The 24908-nt window shown below is 47.3% G+C and overlaps 1 protein-coding gene across 1 annotated transcript in view; it reads right to left on the bottom strand.

Annotated features, from left to right (window-relative positions):
- The window catches only part of LOC122940191, a 78103-nt gene extending 61698 nt beyond the window's left edge, over positions 1 to 16405 (bottom strand). The window contains exon 1 of the mRNA XM_044296632.1: positions 16333 to 16405. The gene's annotated coding sequence lies outside the window, so the exon portion shown is untranslated. The remainder of the gene's footprint in view (positions 1 to 16332) is intronic.
- Between the last annotated feature and the right edge of the window lie 8503 nt (positions 16406 to 24908).

The raw sequence follows: 24908 nt of genomic DNA, 5'->3' as shown, positions 1-24908 counted from the left end.
AAGATAAAAGTTACGCCCCCCCCCCCCCCCTTATCAGATCCGGAATTGCAGACCCGGATCCGCAATTCCGATCCTGAAAAAAATAGTACATGTTCTATTCTTGTCCCCAATAGCGGACAAGAATAGGCATATTCTCTTAGTGCCGGCAATGTGCGGTCCGCAAAATGCGGAACGCACATTGCCGCTGTCTGTGTTTTGTGGATCTGCAAAACACACACGGATGTGTGAATGGACCCTAAATGTGAGGTAAATTAGTTTCCAACGTAGTATTAATAATTAAACAATTAAATATAAACAGATTGCATTGTCTACTTACCACCAGGACAATAAGATGATCTGGTCTCTGGCTCTTGGTCTGGCTCTGGGGACTCCCTTGTCACTCTCTCCCCCCCCCCTCCCTTGTCACTCTCTTCTCCCCCCTCTCCCTTGTCACTCTTTTCTCCCCCCTCTCCCTTGTCACTCTCTTCTCCCCCCCTCCCTTGTCACTCTCCTCCCCCCTCCCTTGTCACTCTCTCCTCCCCCTCCCTTGTCACTCTCTCCTCCCCCCCTCCCTTGTCACTCTCTCCTCCCCCCTCCCTTGTCACTCTCTCCTCCCCCCCTCCCTTGTCACTCTCTCCTCCCCCCCTCCCTTGTCACTCTCTCCTCCCCCCCTCCCTTGTCACTCTCTCCTCCCCCCCCCTCCCTTGTCACTCTCTCCTCCCCCCCTCCCTTGTCACTCTCCCCCCCCCCCCTTGTCACTCTCTTCCCCCCCCCCTCCCTTGTCACTCTCTTCCCCCCCTCCCTTGTCACTCTCTTCCCCCCCTCCCTTGTCACTCTCTTCTCTCCCCCCCTCCCTTGTCACTCTCTTCTCCCCCCCTCCCTTGTCACTCTCTTCTCCCCCCCTCCCTGTCACTCTCTTCTCCCCCCCTCCCTTGTCACTCTCTTCTCCCCCCCCCCTCCCTTGTCACTCTCTTCCTCCCCCCCTCCCTTGTCACTCTCTTCTCCCCCCTCCCTTGTCACTCTCTTCTCCCCCCCTCCCTTGTCACTCTTTTCTCCCCCCCTCCCTTGTCACTCTTTGTCTCCCCCCCCTCCCTTGTCACTCTCTTCCCCCCCCCCTCCCTTGTCACTCTCTTCTCCCTCCCCCTCCCTTGTCACTCTCTTCTCCCCCCCTCTCCCTTGTCACTCTCTTCTCCCCCCCCTCCCTTGTCACTCTCTTCTCCCCCCCCCCTTGTCACTCTCTTCTCCCCCCCCTCCCTTGTCACTCTCTTCTCCCTCCCCCTCCCTTGTCACTCTCTTCTCCCCCCCCCCTCCCTTGTCACTCTCTTCTCCCCCCCCCCTCCCTTGTCACTCTCTTCTCCCCCCCCCCTCCCTTGTCACTCTCTTCTCCCCCCCCCTCCCTTGTCACTCTCATTTACTCCCCCTTGTCACCTCTAATGGAGCGTGGCCGATCTCTGTTCGGTCCGCGGTACAGGAGCTTTTGTTTCCTGTACCCGGCCGGACTGACAGGAAGTGCTCACTTAGTGTGAACTTCCTTTCAGTCCGGCCGGGTACAGGAAACAAATGCTCCTGTACCCTGGACCGAACAGAGCTCGGCCACGCTCCATTAACAACACAGCAGGCAGGCTGCGCAGCACTGAGCCGGCCGCTCAGGAGGCGCAGCATGAACCTACATAACCATATTTTGGGGTGCATATGACATTTTGATTGCTTGCTATTACACTTTTTGTGATGTAAGGTGACAAAAAATGGTTTATTTAGCACAGTTAGTATTTTTTATTTTTTACGGTATTCATCTGAGGGGTTAGGTCATGTGATATTTTTATAGAGCCGGTCGATACGGACGCAGCGATACCTAATATGTATACTATTTTATTTATTTATGTAAGTTTTACACAATAACAGCTTTTTTAAAACAAAAAAAATGATATTTTAGTGTCTCCATATTCTGAGCCATAGTTTTTACATTTTTTGGGCGATTGTCTCAGGTAGGGGCTCATTTTTTGTGGGATGAGGTGCCGGTTAGATTGGTACTATTTTGGTGGGCAAACCTTTTTGATCGCTTGCTGTTGTACTTTTTGTGATGTAAGGTGACAAAAAATTTGTTTATTTAGCACAGTTTTTATTTTTTACGGTGTTGATCTGAGAGGTTAGGTCATGTGATATGTTTATAGAGCCGTTCGATACGGACGCGGCGATACCTAATATTTATACCTCCCCCCCCCTATTTTTTCCTTTTTTTTTTTTACTTTATTTGGGGAAAATTACGTTTTTGTTAATTTTTTGGGGGGAAAACTTTATTTTTTCAACTTTTTTTTTTCACTTTTGGGGATCTAATCCCTTTACAATGCATTCCAATACTTCTGCATTGGAATGCATTGGCTGTATGAGTAATACAGTGAGTATTAATCATACAGCTTTTGGCCTGTGAGATCCAGGGGGCTGGATCTCACAGGCACGCCACAGGAAGGCAGCGGCGATGCCTCAGGAAGAAATCGCGCTGCCTTCCATGCCATCGGGTCCCCACTACAGCCCCATAGGGACCCGATGGCATTGCCGCCTGCCGCCGCAAACCGCAGGTCTGAATTGACCTGTGGTTTACTGCGTGACCCCCCCCCCCCCCCCGGCGTGGTGACAGGATGCCCGCTGAATAATTTCAGCGGACATCCTGTTCCTATTAACCCCCGCCGCGCTGCAATCTAGTTTTAAAGTTATGACGTACCGGTACGTCATGGGTCATTAAGGACTCGGGAAACATGCCGTACCCGTACGTCATAAGTCCTTAAGGGGTTAAGGACCTGCTGTTTGCAGGCCGCAATATAAGCCCGGACCTGCTGCAATTGTGTGCATGAGGCGTAAGTCAAAATCTGTGCTCAGGAAAGCTGTGTTACCATGCAGTCATCAGAGGTGATATATTACAATATTTAAAAAAATATATTGCAATTCAAAGGGTGAACAAATTAGTAATTACCCCATATAACCCACTGACATTTCGACCCCACTTTGGGGAGGGGAAATTATTAAATATTAAGTGATACAGTATTCATTTAAATTGTATTTATAGGGGTTCTACAGTTATTTTAAACTGATGATCTATCCTCTGGATAGATCATCAGCATCTGATCAGCGGGGGTCCGACACCTGGGACCCCTGCCGATCAGCTATTTGAGAAGGCAGCGGCGCTGGCAGTAGTGCTGCGGCCTTCTCGCTGTTTACCGCAGGCCCAGTAACGTCACGACTAGTATCACTGGCCTGGGCGGAGCTAAGCTCTGTTTACTTGAATGGCGCTTAGCCCCGCCCAGGCCAGTGATACTAGTCATGACATCACTGGGCCTGTGGCAAACAGCGAGAAGGCCGCGGTGCTACTGCCAGTGCCGCTGCCTTCTCAAACAGCTGATCGGCGGGGGTCCCAGGTGTTGGACCCCCGCTGATCAGATGCTGATGATCTATCCAGAGGATAGATAATCAGTTTAAAATAACTGCAGAACCCCTCTAATGTAAAGGATTCCTTACACTACACACTATAATGTTTCAAATGACCCACTATTCCCAGGAGGTCAAAGATAATGTTTCAATAGTCTGCGACTATAATTTCCTGTTTCTGGTCTTATCATTTAAAATATAACTTTTATTCTTACTTTACTAAACAATACATTGCTACGAAAACATAAGTGAAAATTTAAAAATACATATGATGGGCTACTATGTTTGAGGCTGAGGGTATAGTGTCTCTACTTTTACTTTATTGGTAGATCAGAAGGATGTTACTGCATATCCCTCTAAGGATAGAGTGTAGTCTATATCATTGTAATTTTATGTCTGCAATGTCAACCGACACCAGTCACTCTATCATTTGGACTACACTCTGTTGGTTAATTACCCTGCGGGAAGTGCTCTTTAAATTGTATCTGACCCCTTTCTAGGAGTCTCTCAGTAGTTGTGCTACTGGCACTTCGATTCTCTCTACGCTGCCCCTATCATGTGATCATGTATAGGGATGAGCGAACCCGGACTGTATAGTAAAAGTCCGGGTTCGGGTTCGGTGTTCGTCGCTTTCTTGGCGCTTTTGTGACGCTTTCTTGGTGCTTTTTGAAAGGCTGCAAAGCAGCCAATCAACAAGCGTCATACTACTTGCCCCAAGAGGTCATCACAGCCATGCCTACTATTGGCATGGCTGTGATTGGCCAGAGCACCATGTGACCCAGCCTCTATTTAAGCTGGAGTCACATAGCGCCGCCCGTCACTCTGCTCTGATTAGCGTAGGGAGAGGTTGCGGCTGCGACAGTAGAGCGAGATTAGGCTGATTAACTCCTCCAAAAGACTTGATTAATTGATCGATCTGCAGCTATGGATAATTGAGCTGCTGATACTCAATTGCTCACTGTTTTTAGGCTGCCCAGACCGTTTGTCAGTCACTTTTTTCTGGGGTGATCGGCGGCCATTTTGTGTCTTGTGGTGCGCCAGCACAAGCTGCGACCAAGTGCATTTAACCCTCAATGGTGTGGTTGTTTTTTGGCTAAAGCCTACATCAGGATGAAGCTGTCACACCAAGTGCATTTAACCAGCAATAGCCTGTTTATTTTTTGGCCATATACTACATCAGGGGCAAGCTGCGCCCGTCACCAAGTGCATTTAACCCTCAATGGTGTGGTTGTTTTTTGGCTAAAGCCTACATCAGGGTGAAGCTGTCACACCAAGTGCATTTAACCAGCAATAGTCTGTTTATTTTTTGGCCATATACTACATCAGGGGCAAGCTGCGCCTGTCACCAAGTGCATTTAACCCTCAATGGTGTGGTTGTTTTTTGGCTAAAGCCTACATCAGGGTGAAGCTGTCACACCAAGTGCATTTAACCAGCAATAGTCTGTTTATTTTTTGGCCATATACTACATCAGGGGCAAGCTGCGCCCGTCACCAAGTGCATTTAACCCTCAGTAGTGTGGTTGGTCAAGCTGTCACACCAAGTGCATTTAACCAGCAATAGCCTGTTTATTTTTTGGCCATATACTACATCAGGGTCAAGCTGCGCCTGTCACCAAGTGCATTTAACCCTCAGTAGTGTGGTTGGTCAAGCTGTCACACCAAGTGCATTTAACCAGCAATAGTGTGGTTATTTTTTGGCCATATCCCAGTCTAATTCTGTCAGTAAATCTATACCTGTCACCCAGCGCCTAAATACTAGGCCTCAAATTTATATCCCGCTAAATCTGTCGTTACTGCTGTACTGTTGTGGCTGGGCAAGTTATTTAGTGTCCGTCAAAGCACATTTTTTGTTCTGGGTTGAAATACAATTCCTAATTTAGCAATTTCCTAATTTAGTGGTTTCTGCTGTATCAGAGCTATTTGAAATCTATCCCTAAAAGGGTAGATCATATTGAAGGTGCACATAGGGTCATTCAGAATAACTTCACACACCCGCTACTGTACATTTCCAAGTCTAATTCTGTCACTAAACCCATACCTGTCACCCAGCGCCTAAATACTAGGCCTCAAATTTATATCCAGCTAAATCTGTCGTTAGTGCTGTAGCTGGGCGAGTTATTTAGTGTCCGTTCAAGCACATTTCTTGTTCTGGGTTGAAATACAATTCCCAATTTAGCAATTAAAAAATTTAGTGGTTTCTGCTGTATCAGAGCTATTTGAAATCTATCCCTAAAAGGGTAGATCATATTGAAGGTGCACATAGGGTCATTCAGAATAACTTCACACACCCGCTACTGTACATTTCCAAGTCTAATTCTGTCACTAAACCCATACCTGTCACCCAGCGCCTAAATACTAGGCCTCAAATTTATATCCAGCTGAATTTGAATACAATACATTGGGCCAAATAATATTTTTGTTGTTGTGGTGAACGATAAAAATGAGGAAAACATCTAGTAAGGGACGCGGACATGGTCGTGGTGGTGTTAGTGGACCCTCTGGTGCTGGGAGAGGACGTGGCCGTTCTGTCACATCCACACGTCCTAGTGTACCAACTACCTCAGGTCCCAGTAGCCGCCAGAATTTACAGCGATATATGGTGGGGCCCAATGCCGTTCTAAGGATGGTAAGGCCTGAGCAGGTACAGGCATTAGTCAATTGGGTGGCCGACAGTGGATCCAGCACGTTCACATTATCTCCCACCCAGTCTTCTGCAGAAAGCGCACAGATGGCGCCTGAAAACCAACCCCATCAGTCTGTCACATCACCCCCATGTATACCAGGGAAACTGTCTCAGCCTCAAGTTATGCAGCAGTCTCTTATGCTGTTTGAAGACTCCGCTGGCAGGGTTTCCCAAGGGCATCCACCTAGCCCTTCCCCAGCGGTGAAAGACATAGAATGCACTGACGCACAACCACTTATGTTTCCTGATGATGAGGACATGGGAATACCACTTCAGCATGTCTCTGATGATGACGAAACACAGGTGCCAACTGCTGCGTCTTTCTGCAGTGTGCAGACTGAACAGGAGGTCAGGAATCAAGACTGGGTGGAAGACGATGCAGGGGACGATGAGGTCCTAGACCTCACATGGAATGAAGGTCGTGCCACTGACTTTCACAGTTCGGAGGAAGAGGCAGTGGTGAGACCGAGCCAACAGCGTAGCAAAAGAGGGAGCAGTGGGCAAAAGCAGAACACCCGCCGCCAAGAGACTCCGCCTGCTACTGACCGCCGCCATCTTGGACCGAGCACCCCAAAGGCAGCTTCAAGGAGTTCCCTGGCATGGCACTTCTTCAAACAATGTGCTGACGACAAGACCCGAGTGGTTTGCACGCTGTGCCATCAGAACCTGAAGCGAGGCATTAACGTTCTGAACCTTAGCACAACCTGCATGACCAGGCACCTGCATGCAAAGCATGAACTGCAGTGGAGTAAACACCTTAAAACCAAGGAAGTCACTCAGGCTCCCCCTGCTACCTCTTCTGCTGCTGCCGCCTCGGCCTCTTCTGCTGCTGCCGCCTCGGCCTCTTCCTCCGCCTCTGGAGGAACGTTGGCACCTGCCGCCCAGCAAACAGGGGATGTACCACCAACACCACCACCACCTCCGTCACCAAGCATCTCAACCATGTCACACGGCAGCGTTCAGCTCTCCATCTCACAAACATTTGAGAGAAAGCGTAAATTCCCACCTAGCCACCCTCGATCCCTGGCCCTGAATGCCAGCATTTCTAAACTACTGGACACAGACAGCTTCAAACAGCTCATGTCGCTTGCTGTCCCACAGTATGTTGTTCCCAGCCGCCACTACTTCTCCAAGAGAGCCGTGCCTTCCCTGCACAACCAAGTATCCAATAAAATCAAGTGTGCACTGCGCAACGCCATCTGTGGCAAGGTCCACCTAACCACAGATACGTGGACCAGTAAGCACGGCCAGGGACGCTATATCTCCCTAACTGCACACTGGGTAAATGTAGTGGCAGCTGGGCCCCAGGCGGAGAGCTGTTTGGCGCACGTCCTTCCGCCGCCAAGGATCGCAGGGCAACATTCTTTGCCTCCTGTTGCCACCTCCTCCTACTCAGCTTCCTCCTCCTCTTCTTCCACCTGCTCATCCAGTCAGCCACACACCTTCACCACCAACTTCAGCACAGCCCGGGGTAAACGTCAGCAGGCCATTCTGAAACTCATATGTTTGGGGGACAGGCCCCACACCGCACAGGAGTTGTGGCGGGGTATAGAACAACAGACCGACGAGTGGTTGCTGCCGGTGAGCCTCAAGCCCGGCCTGGTGGTGTGCGATAATGGGCGAAATCTCGTTGCAGCTCTGGGACTAGCCGGTTTGACGCACATCCCTTGCTTGGCGCATGTGCTGAATTTGGTGGTGCAGAAGTTCATTCACAACTACCCCGACATGTCAGAGCTGCTGCATAAAGTGCGGGCCGTCTGTGCGCGCTTCCGGCGTTCACATCCTGCCGCTGCTCGCCTGTCTGCGCTACAGCGTAACTTCGGCCTTCCCGCTCACCGCCTCATATGCGACGTGCCCACCAGGTGGAACTCCACCTTGCACATGCTGGACAGACTGTGCGAGCAGCAGCAGGCCATAGTGGAGTTTCAGCTGCAGCACGCACGGGTCAGTCGCACTACGGAACAGCACCACTTCACCACCAATGACTGGGCCTCCATGCGAGACCTGTGTGCCCTGTTGCGCTGTTTCGAGTACTCCACCAACATGGCCAGTGGCGATGACGCCGTTATCAGCGTTACAATACCACTTCTATGTCTCCTTGAGAAAACACTTAGGGCGATGATGGAAGAGGAGGTGGCCCAGGAGGAGGAAGAGGGGTCATTTTTAGCACTTTCAGGCCAGTCTCTTCGAAGTGACTCAGAGGGAGGTTTATTTCAATAGCAGAGGCCAGGTACTGGAGGACGAGGAGGACGAGGATGAGGAGGAGATGGAGGAGGATGAGGATGAAGCATGGTCACAGCGGGGTGGCACCCAACGCAGCTCGGGCCCATCATTGGTGCGTGGCTGGGGGGAAAGGCAGGACGATGACGATACGCCTCCCACAGAGGACAGCTTGTCCTTACCCCTGGGCAGCCTGGCACACATGAGCGACTACATGCTGCAGTGCCTGCGCAACGACAGCAGAGTTGCCCACATTTTAAATGTGTGTGGACTACTGGGTTGCCACCCTGCTGGATCCACGGTACAAAGACAATGTGCCCACCTTACTTCCTGCACTGAAGCGTGATAAGAAGATGCGAGAGTACAAGCGCACCTTGGTAGACGCGCTACTGAGAGCATTCCCAAATGTGACAGGGGAACAAGTGGAAGCCCAAGGCCAAGGCAGAGGAGGAGCAAGAGGTCGCCAAGGCAGCTGTGTCACGGCCAGCTCCTCTGAGGGCAGGGTTAGCATGGCAGAGATGTGGAAAACTTTTGTCAACACGCCACAGCTAACTGCACCACCACCTGATACGCAACGTGTTAGCAGGAGGCAACATTTCACTAACATGGTGGAACAGTACGTGTGCACACCCCTCCACGTACTGACTGATGGTTCGGCCCCATTCAACTTCTGGGTCTCTAAATTGTCTACGTGGCCAGAGCTAGCCTTTTATGCCTTGGAGGTGCTGGCCTGCCCGGCGGCCAGCGTTTTGTCTGAACGTGTATTCAGCACGGCAGGGGGCGTCATTACAGACAAACGCAGCCGCCTGTCTAAAGCCAATGTGGACAAGCTGACGTTCATAAAAATGAACCAGGCATGGATCCTACAGGACCTGTCCATCCCTTGTGCAGATTAGACATTAACTACCTCCCCTTAACCATATATTATTGGACTCCAGGGCACTTCCTCATTCAATCCTATTTTTATTTTCATTTTACCATTATATTGCGAGGCTACCCAAAGTTGAATGAACCTCTCCTCTGCCTGGGTGCCGGGGCCTAAATATCTGACAATGGACTGTTGCAGTGGTGGCTGACGTAAAGCCTGATTCTCTGCTATGACATGCAGACTGATTCTCTGCTGACATGAAGCCAGATTGTCTGTTACGGGACCTCTCTCCTCTGCCTGGGTGCTGGGCCTAAATTTATGAAAATGGACTGTTACAGTGGTGGGTGGCGTGAAGCCTGATTCTCTGCTATGGGACCTCTCTCCAATTGATTTTGGTTAATTTTTATTCATTTAATTTTTATTTTTATTCATTTCCCTATCCACATTTGTTTGCAGGGGATTTACCTACATGTTGCTGCCTTTTGCAGCCCTCTAGCTCTTTCCTGGGCTGTTTTACAGCCTTTTTAGTGCCGAAAAGTTTGCGTCCCCATTGACTTCAATGGGGTTCGGGTTCGGGATGAAGTTCGGATCGGGTTCGGATCCCGAACCCGAACATTTTCAGGAAGTTCGGCCGAACTTCTCGAAACCGAACATCCAGGTGTCCGCTCAACTCTAATCATGTATGGTCGGCGTCTGCAGCTCACCGTATTCCTATTAAGTTTTTTCCCCTGCCATAATTTTTAAAAGAGGTATTAAAGATGCAGCTCCCTCGACATGTTTCACTGCTATATGCGGCTTCTTCAGGGCAAATGGAGCTACTATCAACCGTTGACAGTTCGTAGCAATGTATTGTTTAACCACTTCAGCCCCGCTAGCTAAAACCCCCTTCATGACCAGGCCACTTTTTACACTTCTGCACTACACTACTTTCACCGTTTATCGCTCGGTCATGCAACTTACCACCCAAATGAATTTTACCTCCTTTTCTTCTCACTAATAGAGCTTTCATTTGGTGGTATTTTATTGCTGCTGACATTTTTACTTTTTTTGTTATTAATCAAAATGTAACGATTTTTTTGCAAAAAAATGAAATTTTTCACTTTCAGCTGTAAAATTTTGCAAAAAAAACGACATCCATATATAAATTTTTTACCAAATTTATTGTTCTACATGTCTTTAATAAAAAAAAAAATGTTTGGGCAAAAAAAAATGGTTTGGGTAAAAGTTATAGCGTTTACACACTATGGTACAAAAATGTGAATTTCCGCTTTTTGAAGCAGCTCTGACTTTCTGAGCACCTGTCATGATTCCTGAGGTTCTACAATGCCCAAACAGTAGAAAAACTCCACAAATGACCCCATTTCGGAAAGTAGACACCCTAAGGTATTCGCTGATGGGCATAGTGAGTTCATAGAACTTTTTATTTTTTGTCACAAGTTAGCGGAAAATGATGATTTTTATTTTTTTATTTTTTTTCCTTACAAAGTCTCATATTCCACTAACTTGCGACAAAAAATTAAAAATTCTAGGAACTCGCCATGCCCCTCACGGAATACCTTGGGGTGTCTTCTTTCCAAAATGGGGTCACTTGTGGGGTAGTTATACTGCCCTGACAATTTAGGGGTCCAAATGTGTGAGAAGTACTTTGCAATCAAAATGTGTAAAAAATGGCCTGCGAAATCCGAAAGGTGCACTTTGGAATATGTGCCCCTTTGCCCACCTAGGCTGCAATAAAGTGTCACACATCTGGAATCGCCGTACTCAGGAGAAGTTGGGGAATGTGTTTTGGGGTGTCATTTTACATATAACCATGCTGGGTGAGAGAAATATCTTGGCAAAAGACAACTTTTCCAATTTTTTTATACAAAGTTGGCATTTGACCAAGATATTTTTCTCACCCAGCATGGGTATATGTAAAATGACACCCCAAAACACATTCCCCAACTTCTCCTGAGTACGGCGATACCAGATGTGTGACACTTTTTTGCAGCCAAGGTGGGCAAAGGGGCACATATTCCAAAGTGCACCTTTCGGATTTCGCAGGCCATTTTTTACACATTTTGATTGCAAAGTTCTTCTCACACATTTGGGCCCCTAAATTGCAAGGGCAGTATAACTACCCCACAAGTGACCCCATTTTGGAAAGAAGACACCCCAAGGTATTCCGTGAGGGGCATGGCGAGTTCCTAGAATTTTTTATTTTTTGTCGCAAGTTAGTGGAATATGAGACTTTGTAAGGAAAAAAGAAAAAAAAAGAAAAATCATCATTTTCCGCTAACTTGTGACAAAAAGAAAAAATTCTAGGAACTCGCCGTGCCCCTCACAGAATACCTTGGGGTGTCTTCTTTCCAAAATGGGGTCACTTGTGGCGTAGTTATACTGCCCTGGCAATTTAGGGGCCCAAATGTGTGAGAAGAACTTTGCAATCAAAATGTGTAAAAAATGGCCTGCGAAATCCGAAAGGTGCACTTTGGAATGTGTGCCCCTTTGCCCACCTTGGCTGCAAAAAAGTGTCACACATCTGGTATCGCCATACTCAGGAGAAGTTGGGGAATGTGTTTTGGGGTGTCATTTTACATATACCCATGCTGGGTGAGAGAAATATCTTGGCAAAAGACAACTTTTCCCATTTTTTTTATACAAAGTTGGCATTTGACCAAGATATTTTTCTCACCCAGCATGGGTATATGTAAAATGACACCCCAAAACACATTCCCCAACTTCTCCTGAGTACGGCGATACCACATGTGCGACACTTTTTTGCAGCCTAGATGCGCAAAGGTGCCCAAATTTCTTTTAGGAGGGCATTTTTAGACATTTGGATCCCAGACTTCTTCTCACACTTTCGGGCCCCTAAAAAGCCAGGGCAGTATAAATACCCCACATATGACCCCATTTTGGAAAGAAGACACCCCAAGGTATTCCGTGAGGGGCATGGCGAGTTCCTAGAATATTTTTTTTTTGCATAAGTTAGCGGAAATTGATTTTTTTTTTAGTTTTTTTCTCACAAAGTCTCACTTTACGCTAACTTAGGACAAAAATTTAAATCTTTCATGGACTCAATATGCCCCTCACGGAATACCTTGGGGTGTCTTCTTTCCGAAATGGGGTCACATGTGGGGTATTTATACTGCCCTGGCTTTTTAGGGGCCCTAAAGCGTGAGAAGAAGTCTGGAATATAAATGTCTAAAAATGTTTACGCATTTGGATTCCGTGAGGGGTATGGTGAGTTCATGTGAGAATTAATTTTTTGACACAAGTTAGTGGAATATGAGACTTTGTAAGAAAAAACAAACAAAAAAATATATATATTTCCGCTAACTTGGGCCAAAAAAATGTCTGAATGGAGCCTTACAGGGGGGGTGATCAATGACAGGGGGGTGATCAATGACAGGGGGGTGATCACCCATATAGACTCCCTGATCACCCCCCTGTCATTGATCACCCCCCTGGTAAGGCTCCATTCAGACGTCCGTATGATTTTTACGGATCCATGGATACATGGATCGGATCCGCAAAACACATGCGGACGTCTGAATGGAGCCTTACAGGGGGGTGATCAATGACAGGGGGTGATCAGGGAGTGTATATGGGTGATCACCCCCCTGTCATTGATCACCCCCTTGTAAGGCTCCATTCAGACGTCCGTATGATTTTTATGGATACATGGATCGGATCCGCAAAACACATGCGGACGTCTGAATGGAGCCTTACAGGGGGGTGATCAATGACAGGGGGTGATCAGGGAGTGTATATGGGTGATCACCCGCCTGTCATTGATCACCCCCCTGTAAGGCTCCATTCAGACGTCCGAATGATTTTTACGGATCCATGGATACATGGATCGGATCCGCAAAACACATGCGGACGTCTGAATGGAGCCTTACAGGGGGGTGATCAATGACAGTGGGTGATCAGGGAGTGTATATGGGTGATCACCCGCCTGTCATTGATCACCCCCCTGTAAGGCTCCATTCAGACGTCCGCATGTGTTTTGCGGATCCGATCCATGTATCCATGGATCCGTGAAAATCATACGGACGTATGAATGGAGCCTTACAGGGGGGTGATCAATGACAGGGGGGTGATCAGGGAATCTATATGGGTGATCACCCGCCTGTCATTGATCACCCCCTGTAAGGCTCCATTCAGACGTCCGTATGTGTTTTGCGGATCCGATCCATGTATCCGTGGATCCGTAAAAATCATACGGACGTCTGAACGGAGCCTGACAGGGGTGTGATCAATGACAGGGGGGTGATCAGGGAGTTTATATGGGGTGATCATGGGTGATCAGGGGTTCATAAGGGGTTAATAAGTGACGGGGGGGGGGGGTGTAGTGTAGTGTGGTGTTTGGTGCGACTTTACTGAGCTGCCTGTGTCCTCTGGTGGTCGATCCAAACAAAAGGGACCACCAGAGGACCAGGTAGCAGGTATATTAGACGCTGTTATCAAAACAGCGTCTAATATACCTGTTAGGGGTTAAAAAAATCACATCTCCAGCCTGCCAGCGAGCGATCGCCGCTGGCAGGCTGGAGATCCACTCGCTTACCTTCCGTTCCTGTGAGCGCGCGCGCCTGCGTGCGTTCACAGGAAATCTCGGGTATCGCGAGATGACGCGCCGATGCGTCCAGGAGGAGTAAATCAACCACCTCCCGGACGCATCAGTGCGTTAGGCGGTCGGGAGGTGGTTAATAAAGTAAGAATAAAAGTTATATTTTAAATGATAAGACCAGAAACAGGAAATTATAGTCGCAGACTATTGAAATATTATCTTACACTACACACTAACATCCTCTATATTAATACACACGGGGGGTGGAAGTTCTGTATTGGTACTTCAAGGCCTATATTTGAATCTTTCTATATATAACGAAGGGAAAAGCACATACTGGACATGTGTAAAACACGCTTATGTCTATGCTATATATGGCTCACAGGGACAGACAAGGTGGGGTCTCTCTCTCTTTAACTTTCTGTTGGGGGTTAATGCTGGAAAGAGATCACAAGACATACATAGAAGCCTGACAAGGAGTCTCTGCCCTCCAGCATGATATTTTCACGACATTCATATTCACACATGGTCAATAGACTAAGATATTTTTCTATATCATTCATGTAATCAATCAGCTTTTACGAAGAGTGAAAATAAATCTCATTATTTTTATACAAATCTTGTTGAATCCTCCTGTGTTCCTTGTGCCAAATAATGCACACACTACATTTGGAGATAATAGTTTTTTTTACAAGCAGCCATCCTGGGACCGCAGGACAGGAACTGAATTTCAGGACTGCTCAGCTGGATCCAGGACAGTTGAGAGGCATGGCAGTATCTGTGGATAGCTTTGGTTTTGGAAGAAATCAGCCATATTTTTCTAATCTTCTAATCCTGTACAATCTCTTAAACCCAAGAATTTGGGGGCAAGCAATATCCTAGTCCTCCTCTCCCAGCTGGTTATGGGAGTGGTTGTGTTAACCAGAACCAACAGAATATCCTATTTCAAATGTTTGTAGATGGATAAGATGCAGGGGCGTAGCTAGAAATGACTGGGCCCCATAGCAAAAAAAAATTATGGCCCCCCCCCCCCCCCCCGGATCTCCCACCCTCACATACCCCTCGGACCTCGCTGCCACATCCGCAGCTCCTCATGCACTTGCGACGGTTACGTGTTGGTCACTGGCAACGCATTTGTGCCAGTGTAGGAAATGTATGAATAAATATCTGTGTATTAAAGAAGATTGTTAAGTTGTACAGGGGTCTGTAACACAAGAAGGTGAAAGTACATATCGTGGGGTGTGTATGTGTATTAGACAGAAGGTAGGGATATGTATCTTGTGTAGTTAGGGTATTAGGGACAGTAAGGGGTATATATCTAGTGCTGATACACGTGTAGGTGAAGAGCGGCTCTGTATCAGCACTAGATATATACCCCTTACTCTCCCTAATACCCAAACTACACAAGATACATATCCCTACTTTCTGTCTAATACACATACACACCCCACGATATGTACTTTCACCTTCTTGTGCTACAGACCCCTCAGATAGGATTAGGTGGCTGTGTAATAGGGATTAGGGAAGATGCTGAGATCCGGCTGTACCTCACTGTAAGGTATAGCCGGATCTCAGCATCTTCCCTATTCACACATATACTTGCTGAAGCCTGGCAGGCGCAGCTGCATTATTTAATAGTGTGGTGTGGTAATGGTTAATGGCATTTTGGCGAAGACACAGCCACCTAATCCTATCTGAGGGGTCTGGACCCCTCAGATAGGATTAGGTGGCTGTGTCTTCGCCAAAATGCCATTAACCATTACCACACCACACTATTAAATAATGCAGCTGCGCCTGCCAGGCTTCAGCAGGTATATGTGTGAATAGGGATTAGGGAAGATGCTTTGATCCGGCTATACCTCACACACACAGATGAAATAACTTTTACTCCAGTCTCCACTTGTCCACTACACTAGTCTCCAGTACTCCACTGACTGACGCTGCTGCTTCGGTCGGACACACACCGATACAGACTACAGTGACAGACTCAGTCAGTCCCACTCCCCAGCCAGACCAGAGCCAGCCCTGAGCCCTCACCTCAGTCCTCAGCCACTTGAACTGACCGACTCCAGCAGCTCGCCTCGCAGCTTTGCCTTCATTGTACTTCCCGCTCTGAGTCCGCGACTCCGCCTCCTCCACTTCCGGCTAGGACTAGTTAGATGAACCGCCGCCCAGACTGCCTCTCTGCCTCCGGCTCCGACTGCCCCCTATCACAGCGCCACGCCCGGCCCACGCCACACAATAAATTGTATTTATTTTTTTAAACCTCAGTCGGCGGCGGGCCCCCAGTGGCGTAGGGCCCCATAGCCGCTGCTATGGCTGCTATGGCGATCCCTACGCCACTAATAAGATGTATGGAAACCCAACCATCACCCACTTTGAACTTCACAGACATTCCCACAAATGTGGTCCCCAAAAAGGTTAGTTTAGTTGTGTTGTCCCTTTTAAGGACAGATTCACATATCCTGATTCCAGTGGATCGGAGCACACATAAAGAATCCAAGAAATACCATATCACACAGCAGGAGAACAATAAAAGGTAGCCACAGGCAATGTATTTGTTCCAACTACATAGTATTCTTCTGCAAATTAAGTATCAGGACTTACCTTTGGTGTACCGTAGGTCTGTAGAACTCGTGTACAGGAATGTTTGCAGCTGCTCTCAAAGGAATAGCACTGGTTATGAGTGAAATACACCTCTCTATACTCAGGAGAAGGAAGTGCTTAGCAAACAGTAGACTCTTATGGGAGGAGAGTCATAAATTAAAGTTTAACATAATTTTAGGTATTGCTCTCTCAAGCATTTCAGTGGTGACAGATTCCTTTGCAGACAACAGACATTGATCCTTTATTTTATGACAGTCCAGCAATTTACAGGCAATCCCAGTCATATCTGGATAAATGAGAACCTTCACAGACAAACCCAGTTATAATTCACTAGGTACGGTAAAGTTCCAGCACCACAAAACATAAATCAAACGAAATAAACTCCTTCCCCTAGGGCCTCATGACAGTTTATTTTCACGGTCCGCAAAAACGGGGTCTGTAGGTCGTGATCCGTGACCGTTTTTTCGTCCGTGGGTCTTCCTTGATTTTTGGAGGATCCACGGACATGAAAAAAAAGTAGTTTTGGTGTCCGCCTGGCCGTGCGGAGCCAAACGGATCCGTCCTGAATTACAATGCAAGTCAATGGGGACGGATCCGTTTGACGTTGACACAATATGGTGCCATTTCAAACAGATCCATGCCCATTGACTTTCAATGTAAAGTCTGGAGTTCTTTTATACCATCGGATTGGAGTTTTCTCCAATCCGATGGTATATTTTAACTTGAAGCGTCCCCATCACCATGGGAACGCCTCTATGTTAGAATATACTGTCGGATATGAGCTACATCGTGAAACTCAGATCCGACAGTATATTCTAACACAGAGGCGTTCCCATGGTGATGGGGACGCTTCAGGTTAGAATATACTACAAACTGTGTACATGACTGCCCCCTGCTGCCTGGCAGCACCCGATCTCTTACAGGGGGCCGTGATCAGCACAATTAACTCCTCAGGTGCCGCACCTGAAGGGGTTGATTGTACTATCATATCCCCCTGTAAGAGATCAGGGCTGCCAGGCAGCAGGGGGTAGACCCCCCCCCTCCCCAGTTTGAATATCATTGGTGGCCAGTGCGCCCCCCCCTCCCTCCCTCCCTCTATTGTAATAAATTGTTGGTGGCACAGTGTGCGCCCCCCCTCGCCCCCCCCTCCCTCCCTCTATTGTAATAAATCGTTGGTGGCACAGTGTGCGCCCCCCCTCCCTCCCTCTATTGTAATAAATCGTTGGTGGCACAGTGTGCGCCCCCCATCGGCCCCCCCTCCCTCTATAGCAGTAACAACATTGGTGGCCAGTGTGCGGCCTACCATCTCCCCCCCCCCCCCCGATCATTGGTGGCAGCGTAGTTCCGATCGGAGTCCCAGTTTAATCGCTACTGCAGCCCTGGTTGCCACGGTTACTTAGCAAGAGTACAATAGTAGAAGATTCATACTTACCTGCTTGCTGCTGCGATGTTTGTGTCCGGCCGGGAGCTCCACCTACTGGTAAGTGACAGTTCATTCAGCAATGCGCCGCACAGACCTGTCACTTACCAGTAGGTGGAGCTCCCAGCCGGACACGAACATCGCAGCAGCAAGCAGGTAACTATGAATCTTCTACTATTGTACTATTGCTAAGTAACCATGGCAACCAGGACTGCAGTAGCGTCCTGGTTGCCATGGTTACCGATCGGAGCCCCAGCGATTAAACTGGGACTCCGATCGGAACTCCGCTGCCACCAATGATCGGGGGGGGGGGGGGAGATGGGAGGCCGCACACTGGCCACCGATGTTGTTACTGCTATAGAGGGAGGGGGGCCGATGGGGGGCGCACACTGTGCCACCAACGATTTATTACAATAGAGGGAGGGAGGGGGGGGCCGATGGGTGGCGCACACTGTGCCACCAACTATTTATTACAATAGAAGGAGGAAGGGGGGGCCCGATGGGGGGTGCACACTGGCCACCAAGCTATTATTACAATAGAGGGAGGGAGGGGGGGGCCGCACTGGCCACCAATGATATTCAAACTGGGGAGGGGGAGGGGGGTTCTGCCCCCTGCTGCCTGGCAGCCCTGATCTCTTACAGGGGGATATGATAGTACAATTAACCCCTTCAGGTGCCGCACCTGAAGGGGTTAATTGTGCTGATCACGGCCCCCTGTAAGAGATCGGGTGCTGCCAGGCAGTAGGGGGCAGTCTTGTACACAGTTTGTAGTGTATTCTAACTAGAAGCGTCCCCATCACCATGGGAACGCCTCTGTGTTAGAATATACTGTCGGATATGAGTTTTCACGAAGTGAAAACTTAGATCTGAAAAAGATTTTATGCAGACGGATCTTCGGATCCGTCTGTATGAAAGCAACCTACGGCCACGGATGCCAATCTTGTGTGCATCCGTGTTCTTTCACGGACCCATTGACTTGAATGGGTCCGTGAACCGTTGTCCGTCAAAAAAATAGGACAGGTCATATTTTTCTGACGGACAGGATACACGGATCACGGCCTCGGCTGCAAAACTGTGCATTTTCCGATTTTTCCACGGACCCATTGAAAGTCAATGGGTCCGCGAAAAAAAACTGAAAACGGCACAACGGCCACGGATGCACACAACGGTCGTGTGCATGAGGCCTAATACAGATTAATTTTTAGCTCACCTATTGAGCGCAGGTCAAATGCAAGACCAAATAGCGACCGTGATGCCCATAGTTAAAGAGCATCTGCAAGGAGCTCAGAAGGATCAAAGCAGAATCTATAACAGATCTGCCAGGGTAAGGGGTTTTAATCCTGGGGAGTCCTGATCTTAATTCCCACCGTAGAGGGTATGTTTCTGGCAAAGTAGCAGGGTCCCTATGAGATTGTGGAAAATTTGGACGAGGTGAACTATAAGGTTTACTACATAAATCTGATCAAGCCGTGGAAAGATCGGGAATCCTTGGTCGCCACACAGACCATGACTAAACCCCTTGGGTGATGGCCATATACTAACTCTGTAGAAACCTGGGGCACCTCTCAGATAGAAAACATAAGGTAGGGTAGGAGGCAGTCCTAGTCCCGGCCATCCTTTTCTACCACTTTTTTTAACATCTGCCTCAGGGTCTTGTTGAATCTCTCGACCAACCCGTCTGTCTGGGGGTGATACATGGATGTACGTATTTGGATTAATTTCAACAATTTATATAATTCTTTCATGACTTTTGACATAAAGGATGTACCCTGATCTGTGAGAATTTTTTTAGGGATCCCTGTACGGGAGAACATGAAAAACAACTCCCGGGCAATATTTTTGGCCACCATGTTTCATAAGGGCACTGCTTCCGAGTACTGAGTGGCATAGTCCAATACAACTTAGATATACTGGTGTCCCCTAGCCGACTTAACAATGGGACCCACCAAATCCATTGCAATTCTTTTAAAAGGTACTTCAGTGATGGGCAGAGGTACTAAAAGACTACGAAAATGTGGGGCCGGGGCACTTATCTGGCTGGTAGGGCACGACTTGCAGTATAATCTTACCTCCTCATGCACTACATGCCAGTAAAACCTTTTGTAGAACCCTCTCTTGTGTTTTGCTAGCGCCCAAATGACCCCCAAGTAAGTGGTCATCTGCGAGATCTAGTACCATACGGCGATAGAGTTTTGGTACCAGAAGCTGCTCAACAATTTCGTGGTTGCATTTTGGTGCGGCAGGGACATCACGGAGTTAGTACTCAGTTGCCAGGAATCTTTCTACCACGTTAACGAGCTGATCAGCAGTTTTGGGGTCTCCATGTCCAACCCACGTAGCTCTGCAGGGAGGGCTCTGAGATAGCTATCCACCACTACTTTCTCCACGATCTGGGTTGGTGTAGAAGACTCGGGTTACAGACACTTCCATACGAGATGGATGAGGTCATACATCTGAGATCAGGCAGCCTTGTCCATGGTGTAGCTCCACGTGTGGACCCTCTGGGCACGAACAGCCGGTGTAAAGCCCAAGCGAGCCAGGACCTCCATTTTTAACTTGGCATAGTCCCGGACATCCTGCTCCCTGAGGTCATAGTAGGCCTTTTGTGGTTCACCGGACAGAAAGGGTGCAAGGACCTCCGCCCACTCTGCTACTGGCAGTCTCTCTCTCTCTCCCCCACTCTCTCAAACACGGTCAGGTAGGCCTCAATATCGGGCAGGGCCCTCTCTCCTTCTGTACTAGTTTGTAACTCGCATTGTTTATGATTAGTGCAATTGTCTGTATTATGTATGTATAACTCTTCTCAAATGTACAGTGCTATGGAATGAATGGTGCTTTAATAATAAATAATAATAATATTGTCATTGGGCGTCAGCTTTTGCAAGGACCGCTGCACAGCCCTCCTCACATTAAAAGTCTCTGGGGGGCTTACCACCACCCGTCGGGCTGGAGCTACAACAGTCTCTCTCAATACAGCAATCTGCTCCACCAGTAAACGATTGGTTTCCTGCTGCTATGCCATGGCCTGTTCCTGCCTTAGGTTAGCCTGCACCAGTTTGCATCGCTGCAGCAGGACATTAAAGCATAAACTGCCACTCCGTTGCCGCTAGTAACTTGCTGTTGCACGCATCCTCCACCAATTGTAAGAGTTTGCTCTCTCAAGCAGGGCGGCGGTGACAGATTCCTTTGCAGACAACAGGATTAAAGTTGAAATGAAAGCTTTATTCAGTTCGGCAATTTGCATGCAAACCCAGTTATAATTCACTAGGTACGGTGAAGTTCCAGCACCACAAAACATAAATCAAACAAAATAAACTCCTGCCTGTTTGTGCTCTAACTAATACAGATTAGTTTCTAGCTCACCTATTGAACGTAGGTCACATACAGACAATCCAGCGTCTCTAGCCAGCAAGGCAGCCAGCTTCCTAGACTTTTCTAGGCACAACTCTCTCAGACTGACAGCCTGGGATGTGCTTTTATTTCCCCCTAACGATGTCAGCTGGCTACACCTGGGAATTTCTCAGGCTAGGGGAAAATCTGCCCTGGAATGGGGTGGACTGGGGAGGTCCCACTACCAAACCTTCCTTTCCAGTCCAAATAAAATCCAGCCCTTAAACCTTCAACAAAACTGTCTCAGCAACCTACACTTTGCTGAAACCACTTTAGCTTTTGTGGATTTTACTTACCTCAACTAGTTGAGTAGATATACACCCCTTCCAAGACTTTACCACAATAATGTGACAATTCTTACATGTGTGATGATCTTTTTACTGATAGTAAACTTATTAGTATAATTTGGGTGAATGACAATGATACAACTAAACACAGCAAATGCATAAAACACAGCAGAGCCCTGTCAAGCTACATTACCTCTCGTGACAAGTGTAATCCCATTTGAATGCATGAAATTATAAAACAAACCACTAAACTAATACACTCATACAAAATAACACGTTAGATTGAAGGTAATTGACTATGGCCATCTTTAAGGGGTTGTCGATCTTTGGGAGCCTTTCAGTCAGACCCTGACACGCTGCCGGACCTGCGGAGGGAAGAATACTTGCCTGCTCCCTGACGCTGGGTTTTGGCTTCTTCATTCCCCCTGCACCCTAGTCCCCACTCGTAAGCTTCCTGTTTGACGGAAGTTACATGGCACACTGGGTACATTTTACTACTTTAAAAAGGTTTTCCATTTTGCGTCAGCATCCTATAATCATTTATGGAGGTAGGTGCAATTTTCTAATGCATTTCTTTTATCTTTATTTCTCCTATCTCCCGTACTGGGCTGTGTCACATGAGAATGTCAATGCAGCTCCTTCTTATGTTATGATATCTCCATGGGCATGTCAGTGTAGCAACAGGGGCAGTGATAGGTGAGGGTCTATGTAACTCGCTGGGTGAGAGGATCTATAAACTAGCTGGGTGTTGTTAGGGGTGGGCCTGGAGCTGTGACAAAGAATGGAGACATGCATCATGGGTTTGGCTGGATAGAGCAATAGGAAGTGCTATGAACAGAATGGAAAGAAACCAGAGGGATCTGTGTACATTAAATGGTAGAAACAGGTCAGTAGAGTCCAACATTAAAAAAGAAAAAGCAAGGGGAATATGTACATGAGGAATACAATGACATGTGCATATATGTTAAAACCTACTGTATTATAATCCCCAAATTCCTATCAGAAGTGAGTTGTTTTGGGATCTGTAGAAAGGGAGGTCTGTATTGGGCATTTGGTCTGGGCTCTGTCTTTATGTAGGGCATCTGTAGTTATATGGTGGGTTCAGGGACGCCATCAGGGCAGTACTGGCATCAGGGGCCCAGCCACTTTGGGTCTTTAACATTGACAGCCTCATTAATGGGGCTGGCCACTTTTTATGGCTAATTGTGACCAATAGATGGCATTTACTAATATAGTTTTTGTTGATATTCTGTGACATTTGCCATATTTCATAAGGTATGTCCCCTTGGAAAATCTTCTCTGCTGTTCACACAGAGGTCCTTTCTGTAGAATAGCTGTTGATGGAGGGTCGTGTGACCAGACACATCACTAATCCTCCTCTATTCAAATACACTACATCTGAACTAAACTTCCACTTCCATCTGATGTCTCCTCCATTCAAATACATTTGCAGTGTATTTGAATGGAGGATACATCAGATGGAGGTGATTTTCTTGTTCACATGACCCTCCATTAGCAGCCATTTTATAGACAAATTTGCGCTATTTTTACTTACACTGTTTACCAATCAGCATACATAACGTGTTCACCATATTGTACAAGTTATCATGATTACAGGGATATCAAATAGAGTTTTGTGATATGTTACATAAACACATAAAATGCCATTCAAATATCAGAAGATCAGATGAATGTGAGAAGGGCCGTTGAGGGGCACACGGTTTGCCTGTTTGGGTCTCTGAAATTTCTGATGGCAGCCTTGAGTGGGTTTGATCTGGTGTCCTACTTCATGGTCTCTGGGGTATTTATCTAGGGGGTCAGATCAGGTTTATATATGGGGGTCTGGTCTGGTACTGGGCACTGTTGCACTAGAAATAGTAGTAATATGATAACGGTGTATTGTTTGTCTATCATTCTGTCAGTATATCCAACCAATACCAAAGAAATCACTCAGATTATAAAATTAAACATACAACAGATCGCATGGACAAAAATGCTGTTATTGATTACCTATTCTTTGGTACAGAGTTGCAAGCCTCTACACAGCGACTCAGCTGATCCCATAGTTTTTCAATTGGATTCAGGTCTATAGAAAGTGCAGGCCACTCCATTTGAGGTACCCCAGTCTCCAGCAGCCATTCCCTAATGATGTGACCTCAATTAGATCGCACATTGTCGTTCATGAAGATGAAATTCGGCCTGTGTTGTTCATGCAGAGAAACAATCACTATCACTGCATTAATGATGTTATTCAAGTAGTATGGGCTTGTCGCTGTACCATTTAGAAAGTGTAGGGCAGCTCTGTGTTGACTAGACACACCTGCCCACACTGTAACACCACCATCACCAAAGGCTCGTCTGGTGACAACAGTGACTGATGCATATATCTCTCCTTGACGTCTCAAACATAGTTGGTGGCCATCATTTCTGCTCACAATCCACTTTCATCAGTGAACAGCACTGAGACCCACTGGTCTCTTGTCCAGCATAGATGCTCCCTGGCCCATGCAAGACAATGACGCCTGTACCTGGTGGTGTGGTCAGGTAACCTTGCAGGTCGTCTAGCACGCAGACCACGGTAATGTAAATGGTTTTGAATGGTCTGACATGACACTTGGGTGCTTCTCATCTCCCTTAAATGTGTCTGGAGTTGTGTGGCATTCATCATCCGGTTCCGCAAGGCATTGTTCACAATGAAGCGGTCATCAGTGTGGGATGTGGCCAAAGGACATCCACTTCTATGCCTTTCTATGACTCTTCCAGTCTCTCTGCATCTGCTCATAACACTCTGTGACACTCTAAGCTCAGTGGCTACTTCCGTCCAAGAATATCCTGCTTGAATAATAATAATAATCTCTATTTATATGCCGCCAACATATTCTTCAGCGCTTTACAGTTCATGGGTTCATATACAAACAGTCATAAATAACATAGCAACAGACAAGTCAATAACTACAACAAGAGGAATGAGGACCCTGCTCACAAGAGTTTACAATCTATGAAGAGATAGGGGTCACACAAAAGGTAAAAGTGTTTGTTTTGTACAATGGTCCAGCCAAGTTGGGAAAATAGGGGACCAAATATAAAGCTGCATGAGCCAGTCATCAGCCAATATATGAAGTGCTTCTGGGTGCATGGGTGCGGTGGAGAGTTTGGTGGAGGATCACGTTCAGGAAATGATAGGTCTATATATGGAAAGGAGTTAGATCACAGGATAATATAGTCCACCCTAAAAAGTTGTGGTTTAGGGAGCACCTTAAATTGTGTATATTGTGGTTTAACCTAATTTCTTGGGTAGGACATTCCAGAGAACTGGTGCAGCTCGGGAAAAGTCTTGGAGCCGGGAGTGAGAGGTTTGGATTATGGTGGAATTAGTCATAAGTCATGGCTGAACGGAGAACACAAGTAGGGTGGTAGGTAGTTTTCATTGACATAATTTTGGGTGTGAAGCAATGAAAAAATGCTGTTGTTCTGCCCAT

This window comes from Bufo gargarizans, chromosome 6 (assembly GCF_014858855.1).
Source record: "Bufo gargarizans isolate SCDJY-AF-19 chromosome 6, ASM1485885v1, whole genome shotgun sequence".
NCBI classification, from domain to species: domain Eukaryota; kingdom Metazoa; phylum Chordata; class Amphibia; order Anura; family Bufonidae; genus Bufo; species Bufo gargarizans.
This window is presented reverse-complemented; position numbering and strand designations above follow the sequence as displayed.